Genomic DNA, 10,352 nt, shown 5'->3' with positions numbered 1-10,352 from the left:
AATAAATAACAACAAACAAACAAACAAACCAAAACAAACAAAAAACACCATGCAGCAAGCAATTGGTGGTGGTGATGATGGTGGTGGTAGGTTTGATTGGTTGTTTTTTTTAGTGTGTTCTCTAAGTTAATAAACTAAACACCAGCCTATATCAAACCTTCGGAAAGGTAACAGGTGTGAAAAAAAAAAAGGTGTGAAAAAAAAAAGGTGTGAAAGGTAACAACAGTTACCTAATAAGACTTTTTAAAAGTACTGGGTCTTTCCAAAATCAAAACCTGTATTTAATGAGTGATACTGCAGCAAGTGGCTTCTGATAGGCATCATGAATAGACTTTCAAGCAGAAATTTGCTGTCCGGATTTAACATATCAGTAGGTGATAGCACATCTATTTAGAAATTTGTACACATAGATTAAAACTAATAGTTTATAAAGAAAAAGAAAATCAAAATTTGGAGAGAGATCTTCCCCTCTTCCAACCAAAAAAAAAAAAAAAAAAAAAGGCAAAACAAAACAAAAAAGCCAGCCTCCCTTCATCTTTTGTGTCCAAACCTTACAGGTCTTTCCAGTTTCTTTGTGCCACAGACCCTTTCGTATACACCCACTGAGTCATTAGTGCTTCACTAGTCATAATCAAAGTTTTCACTGACAGTTGAAACAAAAATAAGAACTGGTACAAAATTAGAGCTACAGGAAAGCCAGCTCATTTATAAAGAGAAAAATAAATGCACCAAGCTGCTAGTGACTGCGTTTATTGTCTTCCTTGTGTTTTATGATATTACAAACTGTTACATGAATCTAGTGATGTGTGTGTAAGCTGATCCATGTTTAAATCAATATTGTAACTTGCAAGATGGGGATATTAGCTTTCTTAGCTTTTTTCATCAAAAAGTGAATGTATTAAATACATGATTGTGTATACTGGCATGTGGAAATTTATGTTGTGAGAGAAATGTGTTCATTTATCTCATTTTTTTCAACATGAATAAAGCTATTCGTGTTTAAAAACCCTGGCTTTTCCCTATGAGTGTAACATTTCCCAACCAATAAAAGGATTTTTAACAGCATCCAATGCTACAAGCCTAATGACTCAATTGATAGCTTATTTTAGCTATTTTCTATAGAATGGTATATTAAAAAATAAAGATTAAGTCTTTCCAAAAATAGCTGTTTAACCCTCAACTGCATAATATTGTGACAATTAAACTGTATCTTTTACTTGGCCTCAACAATATGTCATTTTACTGTACCTAAGCAGATCTTTTTTGAAGTGGGCAGTTTCCTTCATAGCATAATAATGTGCAGAATTCAGGCATCAAGGATGAGTTACTGAGAGTAGAGTTCTTTTTCTTCAGTGTAATTTATTGGCATTGTCAGGTTAATGATTTTCTTAAAAATTGTTATCATCTACTAATGCTAAGTAACAGAAGGAAAAAGTGTATCACTTCCTAGTTTTTCATGAGCTATTTTCTGCTCCCAGTTTCTTCTGCTAACCTTCCACTGGAATTGCCAACTGGTCTAGGCAAACTGGGAGTATAATTTTTCAAACTCTCTTTAGTGTACGAAAGTGCAGGTGTGCTAGTGTGCATGTGTTGTCAAGAAATTCATAACCATTTCTGACATTCTCTATTTCTTAATGCGAGAAAACATGTACATATTGTTTCTACAGCAATGAGATATTTTGAAGTTGAATTCCCATTTATACATGTTTACTTTCAGAATCTGCAGCAAGATCTTGGCAATGATCCTTGCCTCTCTGTTTTTTTGTTTTTGTTTTTGTTTTGTTTTGTTTTTTTATTTAATGCTTATTATTTGCTTTTCTTTCCTGCTGTGTGTGATCTCCTGTAATGCAGGTTACAGTCATCAATATTTGTCTATGTGTTTGCAAGTAGGTGCATTGATAATTTTTCTTTTTTTTTTTTTGGAGTTCCAAATTTTTCATTTTAAGCCCATCTGGTACACTTATGAACTCATCTTTCCAGTACACTCCTGTGTCAAATTGTCAACTACCAAAATGTTTGACCAAGTGTTTTAATTAAGTCCCCTGAGGAAAGCTGTCTGTATACCTGCGAAAGGGCATGCTCTGTGTAGGATGACTGTGTACAGTATAAACCTATAAAATATGGAAGTGTTTATAAATATATCTGCCAATTATTTATCATCCATATAGCAAATGCAAAGTTCTTTAGTATACACCAGATTAATAAAGAGGCATTTTTTGCTGTGCTGTATTCAAATAAAGATTTGTTTGTTCTCTGCAATGAATGCACATCAGGTGTGATAATAGCCAGAACATCATTCCTGACTACACACAAAATACTCAAAACAGTTGAAAAAGAGAGCTTTTATGAAAGCTTTCTACTTATCTCATCCTTAGTGTCTGTAATAGAAGTAGAACATGCATTGAAAGAAAATATGGAAGTTAATGAAGTTAAAGAAAGGTAAAAGATAATTTAAAAAGAGTAGAATTTGCTATGGTTGCAAAATACAAAGTTCTCTTATAGATAACCATCTGGGATTCACATTTTTAATGCCATATATAATAATATATATTTAATATATAATTACACAAAATAGGCATCTGGTCTTTCACTACATAACTGCACTGCAAGGATGTTTTATCACCCAAACTATGTGAAAAGCATATTGCCACAAAGTATAATAATCTGTGTATCCAAAAGGCCAGTGAGAACTTGTACAATAAACTATGGTCCTACAAGAACTTTGCACCCAGCAAAGGAAAAAAAAAAAAAAAAAAAGAGAGAGGGAGAAAGAAAAGAGAAACACACACGCAAAAACAAAAACAACAAAAATGGAAGCAGCACTACAATAGTAGTTCTTTATTCTATTTGCTCACTAAGAAACTCAGGAAAGCTTCAATTGATCAAATGTAGTAGCTATAAAATAACAAAAAACTGCCATCTCCATGGCTGGTCCAGGAATATGTTTCTGAATGTAGATATTTCAGAACAGACAATTAATTTAACAAATCACACGAGCTTCTTCAAGCAATAGGGAAAAATTAAGCTACATGTGAATTTAATTTTTTTGGCTCATGTACAGCACTGTCTGCAAAACCCAGCAATGAAGGATATATGACTTTGACAGATTTTTTTCTATTTGTGGTACAGTATAGAAAAAAACTTTCCTAATTTATTAAGTATAACTATATACTGGTCTCTTCTAACAGAGATAAAAGGTTTTATAGTTGGGTCTCCTAGTCTCATTCTGGGAAGAAATCAAAATCTTTTGTGTAGACAATAAAAGAACAATCCAAAAAGGAGTGTTGAAGAAGAATTACACATATTCTTCATTGATACCTTTCTGAAACTTCATCCAAAACCTTCATCATAGGGGAATCTTGTGTCAGCTGAGCTTAGAGAAGTATTGCATATAGAGCACATCACCCTGCAAAAAGGGCATTTCTGCTTATAGGAGTGCAATTCTTTGATGAATCTTGCAGACTTAAGCATATTCAGATGAAAGGGAGAAAAACATACTCCTGGCTGACACAGCTAAGCTAGAAAAAGGTGATGTTTGATTCAGAGTACTACAGAGTTTATTTAGAGCATTGTTTGTATTTGTCCATGCATGTGTGCGTATACGCATTGTGTGAGAGAAGTATGTAGAGAACATGGATGCAAGTATAACAGAAGAAGATGCCATTTTGTGGTATGCAGCAACAGGAGACCAAATGCTAAGAGAGATCATGCACATCATCCATATGCCTCTCTTTCTGCTAGGGTGTTAGCTAGACTATGATTATTATTTAATCCACCACAACTGTAAAGATATATATGTGATATACTAGGCTATGTGAGATCAGTATCCAGTCCAAACCACTCCTGACAGTAATTAGTCATACCTGAAGCTTCTTTTTTTGCAGCACAAAACCTTGACAACTGAAAAAAGAAACATTAACTTAAAGTTCTTCATATACTGTCCTAATAGTCTAAAGCTGAACTGGAATTTGTACCATTCTGTATGTTTCCTGGTGTTGCTGTACATAAACTTTCACAGGATTCAGGTGAATTCACTCTTTCTGCAGAAAACACGCAGGTGGGTTTTACATCATGTTACTTTTTGCTTTTGAAGTGAACCTAATTGGTCCAATTAATACTGCAGTAACGAGTGTGTCTTACTTTAGCAGATTGGTGTTACATACGCAAAAGGCCTTGGAAAGACACCAAGAACTGTATTACCGAGAGCTCTCATTTGTATTTATTAGGGTATTCCAGCTTCTACAGAAGGCCACATGAATTCTTCTCATATAGCTGTATGCTGTTCCTACATTTAGGCCCAGAGACAGAAGCTGATGCTGCCACCACCAGCAGTAATTTCCAAAAAAAAAAAAAAAAAAAAACAGTTTTGGAAATTCCTTTGCTAACCAATCCAAGCAGTGTTTTCAGCCTTGGAAAGGAGAAGCCAAACCTGTATCAGCCTTACCAATCCTTCAGTCAATTTTGTTTTCCATCAGACAAGCCAGGCTTACACTTCTAACTACAGAATGAGAAATTGTCAAAGTATCCCTCAAGCATACCATCCCATGATGAAAAAATACATGTTGAAGAATCATTAGCTACAAGAATAAAGTGTTTTTCACATTTAAATTACACTTCACTGTTTGCTTTAACCATGTAAAATGTTGACTGGCTTTTGTCCGGCTTATGATCAGATATAACTTAGGCTACAGATCAAACCTAAATTCTCCTACAGGTCTGTACTGTTAAATAGCCTGTTTACTTTTTTATAAAATAATGATAATAGACAGAGTGGGATAATTGCAGAACAGCAGTGATTTTATAAGTGATTAGAATAGCTCTTAATTGTGAATTTTGCAATATGTTGCTTTACAATATATTTAATTGTTTTCTTCCTTATTCATCCTCTGGCACTCACAATTCATTAAATGAGGAGAGAAATTCACTTACTAAAGGAACAAAGCAAAATCTTGAAAAGGAGAAAGAATTGGTCGCAATGAGGAATTTGGCCGCACCTCGAGTACTGTATTCAGTTTTGAGCCCCTTGCTACAAGAAGGACATGGAGGTGCTTGAGCGGGTCCAAAGAAGAGCGACGAAGCTGGTGAGGGGCCTGGAGAAAAAGTCCTACGAGGAGCGGCTGAAGGAGCTGGGCTTATTCAGCCTGGAGAAGAGGAGGCTCAGGGGCGACCTTATCGCTCTCTACAGATACCTTAAAGGAGGCTGTAGAGAGGTGGGGGTTGGCCTGTTCTCCCACGTGCCTGGTGACAGGACGAGGGGGAATGGGCTAAAGTTGCACCAGGGGAGTTTTAGGTTAGATGTTAGGAAGAGCTTCTTTACTGAAAGGGTTGTGAGGCATTGGAACAGGCTGCCCAGGGAAGTGGTGGAGTCACCATCCCTGGAAGTCTTCAAAAGACGTTTAGATGTAGAGCTTAGGGATATGGTTTAGTGGGGACTGTTAGTGTTAGGTTAGAGGTTGGACTCGATGATCTTGAGGTCTCTTCCAACCTAGAAATTCTGTGATTCTGTGAATTTGTTGTTTTCTTTTCCTCCTGGAGTTCCCTCTTCTCCTCATCCAAGGAGCTCCAAACTGAGACTGGAATCATGTAATATTCACTTGACTATTCGGAGCATTAACACCTAAGGCCACGTTTCCTTCAGGTGCTCACCTACCCTCCACTGCCTTTAGACTACTACAACAACCACAGATGTTGTCAGAGAAGGAAAATGTTGTTCTTCAGGACCTGTCTCCAAAGAGTCCATATAAACCACAAACCCTGTAACAATGGGAATCTCAGGGAGCTCCTGGCTTTAAATTAAAACATCCTTAGCTTTGCAGTCAGACCAGCTGGTGGACTTTACAGAAAGTAGGAATGAGAAATCAGATAAAACTAAGAGTAATTCACCTTCTCCAGCATCCTGGAAATTATGCCATTAGCGCACTTTTATATTTGTTCCATCATTTGGCTTTAATGGCTAATTGCACATACTCTCCCAAGGCCTTCCTTGCAAACTCCAGAGTCTGCCTACAAACAGTGTTTTTCAGCCTTGGTGGTACAGCTAGATCATGTGAAATGAAATCCTCCTGGTATTTAGGATTACATAGCAGTTAGAATCTTTTTTTCCCAGGTTTATTTCCCATCCATCAGGTATGGAGCCTTGGTGAACTGTTATCTGTGTTTTGTTTGCCTGCCATTTCATTCATAATGAGTTAAAAAAAATTACCAAAAACCATCTCAGGCCCCTTGGGCACACTCAGCAGCCCAATTCTCAAGAGTGCCAGAGGAGTTTGCCTTTTCAGTCTTTAGGTAAAATCACAGCTTTTTAAATAAATTGGTGAATCTGTAAAAAATAAAATAAAATAAAATAAAATAAAAAATAATAAAAGAGGCTGTTAGCTTCCCCAAACACTGAAATGGGACAAAGGAACAGTAAGATACTGTCATACTCTTGAATTACAGTTATGTTATTATTATACTGCTAGCCTGGACTTTAACCTGTCTTTGGAAAGGCTGTTATACCATGTTTTGCAAGCCACAGTACATACAAAAAACATAATTGTTAAGGACACTGAAAGAATTTATGGGCGTATAGAAACCAAGTGTCAGTATTTTACTGCAGAAGCCAGTAGCTAGTGAAAATAAAGGTCCACGTTGATACAGTGCAATTTCCAATCTGACCCACAAGTGGAAGAGGAAAAATGACTAATGAAAAAGATCAGGAACGATCATGTGAACATTATGCTTGCAGAGTTTCAGCTACCATTGCACAGCTGCAGTCTGAGATCATTCACTTGCAGGTAAACTTAGTGCCTGGTGTACACACACTTTGCAAGTGAAATATCCTAAGCCAGGGACTAGTTTACCTCTGCCCACAAGCATGTAGCCCTTCCTTTGGGAGAGGGTAACATGGCACAGAGTCACCTGGACAACTCCAACCAGAGCATTTCCAGGAGCTTTGTATTCACCAGAAATATATTGTCTCCCAGACGAAACCTTGCAGATAGCACTGTGGAAGTCTTCCAGCAGTGAGCAGTCACCAAGAAAAGACACTTAACAGGTTACAGAAAATGTCCATTGCCTAACTCCTCCCTGTCAGTCCTTTCAATTGTCTTGGTGGCTTTTGATCCTGCCATGAATGCAGACTTGTATGAAAGGGGTCTGTTGGTGGTCTCCAGGACATGCTCTCCAAATGTGCCTGACACAGGCAGGCTTCCAGGCTCCCTCCAGCAAGTCTCGAGCTTGAGGGTGGCTCTGGGCCTCTCTGCAAACAGCACTGGCATACCCCAGTAAACTAGTATCAGCATCCCAGGGCTTGCTGTCCCAAGCATGGGCTTCAGGTTAATTTTTACATGGAATTTCAGTTGCTGATTTTAATTTTACAGCTGCAACTCTTTTGAGATCTGGCTGAGGCTTAGAAAAACAGCAAAGCTGCTTCCAGAAAAGGAACTCAAACCGAGGCCTTTTTGATTTAAATAAGAGGAGGCTGCTGACCCTTTCTGTGAAAGGGCTTGGATGCTGGAATTAGCTTTCCCCGCATTGCTTTCTAGAGCCTGAATTTGTCAGTCTTTCAGACATGTTCTTCATTTTTACACTAATGTGAATAATGAGGAGCTTTTCAAAAGACTGGACCTGTGCCAGTGGAAAAGTGGTGGAAATAAGAAGACCTGAACCAGTCTAGTGGAAATCCATGGGAGTTCAGTCTGTGCTTTATCTGTGGGGCAACTGTTGGCAGACAGGAAATAGTTGTAGGGTTGCCTTAGCTGTCAGTCCCCTGTAAATGGAGAGCTCCTAGTGCCCTAGTGCCCTGCCTGGAGAGTAATAAATAAATAATACATTAATGAGTGAATAATGCATAGACTTTTTAGTGGAGTGGAAACATTGCTAAGCGCATGCAATCACAAAGAGACACACAGATGCTGTATTACAAAACCAACCCCCTTCCCCTACCCCCCCCCAAACAAACAAACAAAAAAAAATAATAATAATAATCAACAACAACAACAACAACATACTGCCAGAAACAGACCTAACTTGTGGATAACGTGAGGAAATGATCAAGATTTTTACTTTTGCTACATCCAACCCAGTAAAGAAGCTTTTTGCTGAATCTGCAAGCTGCAGACGGGCACAGATGTTCCCTGCTTTCAAACAGTTCTGAATTCATTTTTATGGCTATTCATTATGTCTAGACAAGGAGGGTCACTCCACTCCAAAGTATTCTGTTAAATGAATAAATATTTATTCCAACAGACAAATGGAAAAAGCTCTTTTCTAGCAGAGTCCTTGCAGAAAAATTTCAGCCTCTGCCTTGCAAAACTCGTGCCACCTCTGCAGGATCCAGGGCATTTGTCCAATACATTTTGAACAAATACTTTTAAAATATATATATATATAAAATTGTTTGAGCAGGAGAAACTGGTTCCTAGGTTCCTTGGCAGGTAGGATTTAACCAAGCATTGTCAGGACTCTAACTTCAATGGGAAAAACAGAGGGACCCCTCTCCTGGTGAGAATGGGCATATGCAAATAACCTTAGAAAGGTACCTTAGGGAAGTCTATGATGCAAAAATGAAGTAATTGGTGGTAAATGCTGCAAGGTATGGTACAGCACATTATTGTTATCCCATGACTACTTCTCACTTTCACCACAGGACACACCACTCATTTATAATTAAGCAGCTCCTTGTGAGCTGAGCTGGCTCCTAAAAAAAAGTCATCTTTTGGGAACATTAACTCAGACCAGTCCCATGACTGAGTTAATGGTGTGGCCCCACAGATAGTCACAGGAGCACAATAACATATGCCAGTATTTGCACCAGGCACCTATAGCCACAGTCATGGTTGTAACACATTTTAAAAGTTCTAATTCCATACTGAAGTCCTGCCAGTAAGCTAGTCTCAGGGGCTGTTTTCCTTCCTCCAGGTCTCCATTAAGAAATTCTGCAAGTTGTTCCCACACCTAAGCAGGTCATGTATGCACTTAATAATATCTGAAAGATGCTTCAAGTCAGCCTTGTGCATGAGTTGTTCACCAGTTTGCAGCACGCAGTGCAGGACCTGGGAAGAATCACTGCTGAATCACAGCATAGCCATCACCAAGGGGTCACTATCTGAAGCCAAAAATCCTTGGATTCATGACACTAACTTGGAAATCATGAAGTTTTACTGATAAAAAGGCTGAAGAATAAATGTCTTTTGAATTTTCAGGTTTGTACTTAAAGTCTATCTCTCAAAACACCATGTCTAGAAGTGTTCTTTTCCTCAGAACAATATAAGTTCAGATGCTTATATACCATCTCTCTTTGGAAACTTTCGCTTTAGAGCAAACAACATGAGTTTTTCAAGTGATAAAAATGAAAGATTCCTGACACTGAAATAATTTCTCCATCATTTCATTATTCAGGTGTCAGTGCTATGAAAAAAAAAAAAAAAAAAAAAAGTTACTGTATATACTTATACACTTCTGGTTCCTTTATCTGAAATTTTAGCTCTATCAAAGCTATCCATGTTTGTTTTCATTCCATCCTATGAACTATTTCTCTTCTTTTTGAAACTGCTTTTTCTATTCCAGTTACAAATATGTAAACTGTTATTAATTTTTATTTAGGATGATGACCAACAGAGCTCACTTAGACCTATTTCTGGCTGCTTTTGTATGCCCTAGAAACCATAACAAAATCTGAGGAATGTATTCTTCCAGGCATTCTGTTTTGTTGATCAGTGTTGCCTTCAGTTTTGTGCCAATTCTGCTGAGAAGTTAAAGTCACTTCCTTAATTGAAAGGAGCCGATGCTTCTGCTAGTGAAAAAAAATGTTTTCAGCACTTCTGCTCTGAGTCTCCATTCCACCCATCTATTTATTTTGCCACAGTATTTTGAATTACTTCTACAGCTGACTCTCTTACAGTTGCTTATGGTGCTTCTGACTTGACATAACCTCAGTCTAGCTAGAGCTTAGCTGGTCTTTTAAACAAGAGCTCCTGCTGTGATGACAGACCCTCACACATTTAAAGTGGACACCCAAGAGAGGAACCACAGGAGGATCATGCTGTCCAGGCAAACAAGGAAGGGAGCAGAGGCAAGCACTGCTCCTTGCAGTTCTTTCATGACCAGGAAAGCCACAGAATTGCCATTAAGGCTAGCTGTGCTTTCTTTGGTTGTTTTGTTTTGTTTTATTTGTTTGTTTTCTGGGATCTCTGGGGCCATTTATTTGATGGGTTATTTGTTTACATGCTTATGTCATGACAATAAATAATACATAACAAGGATGCTGTGCTGAGGGGGAGGCTGCAGCCCAGCCCAGCTCCCCGTGCTAAGCCCTGCAGCTGATTCCCCTCCATGCAACAATCACGGAAGACCATAGTGTTGCACGGCTG

The 10,352-nt window shown here is 38.2% G+C and overlaps 1 long non-coding RNA gene across 1 annotated transcript; it reads left to right on the top strand.

The window, feature by feature from the left end:
• LOC118156201 lies at positions 1–1,065 on the top strand. Its single transcript, XR_004746183.1, has 2 exons — positions 1–176; positions 208–1,065. It is a non-coding gene; the product is annotated as an uncharacterized LOC118156201 (long non-coding RNA).
• Positions 1,066–10,352: the final 9,287 nt, after the last annotated feature.

The sequence above is a fragment of the Oxyura jamaicensis genome, chromosome Z (genome assembly GCF_011077185.1).
Source record: "Oxyura jamaicensis isolate SHBP4307 breed ruddy duck chromosome Z, BPBGC_Ojam_1.0, whole genome shotgun sequence".
NCBI lineage: Eukaryota > Metazoa > Chordata > Aves > Anseriformes > Anatidae > Oxyura > Oxyura jamaicensis.
This window is presented reverse-complemented; position numbering and strand designations above follow the sequence as displayed.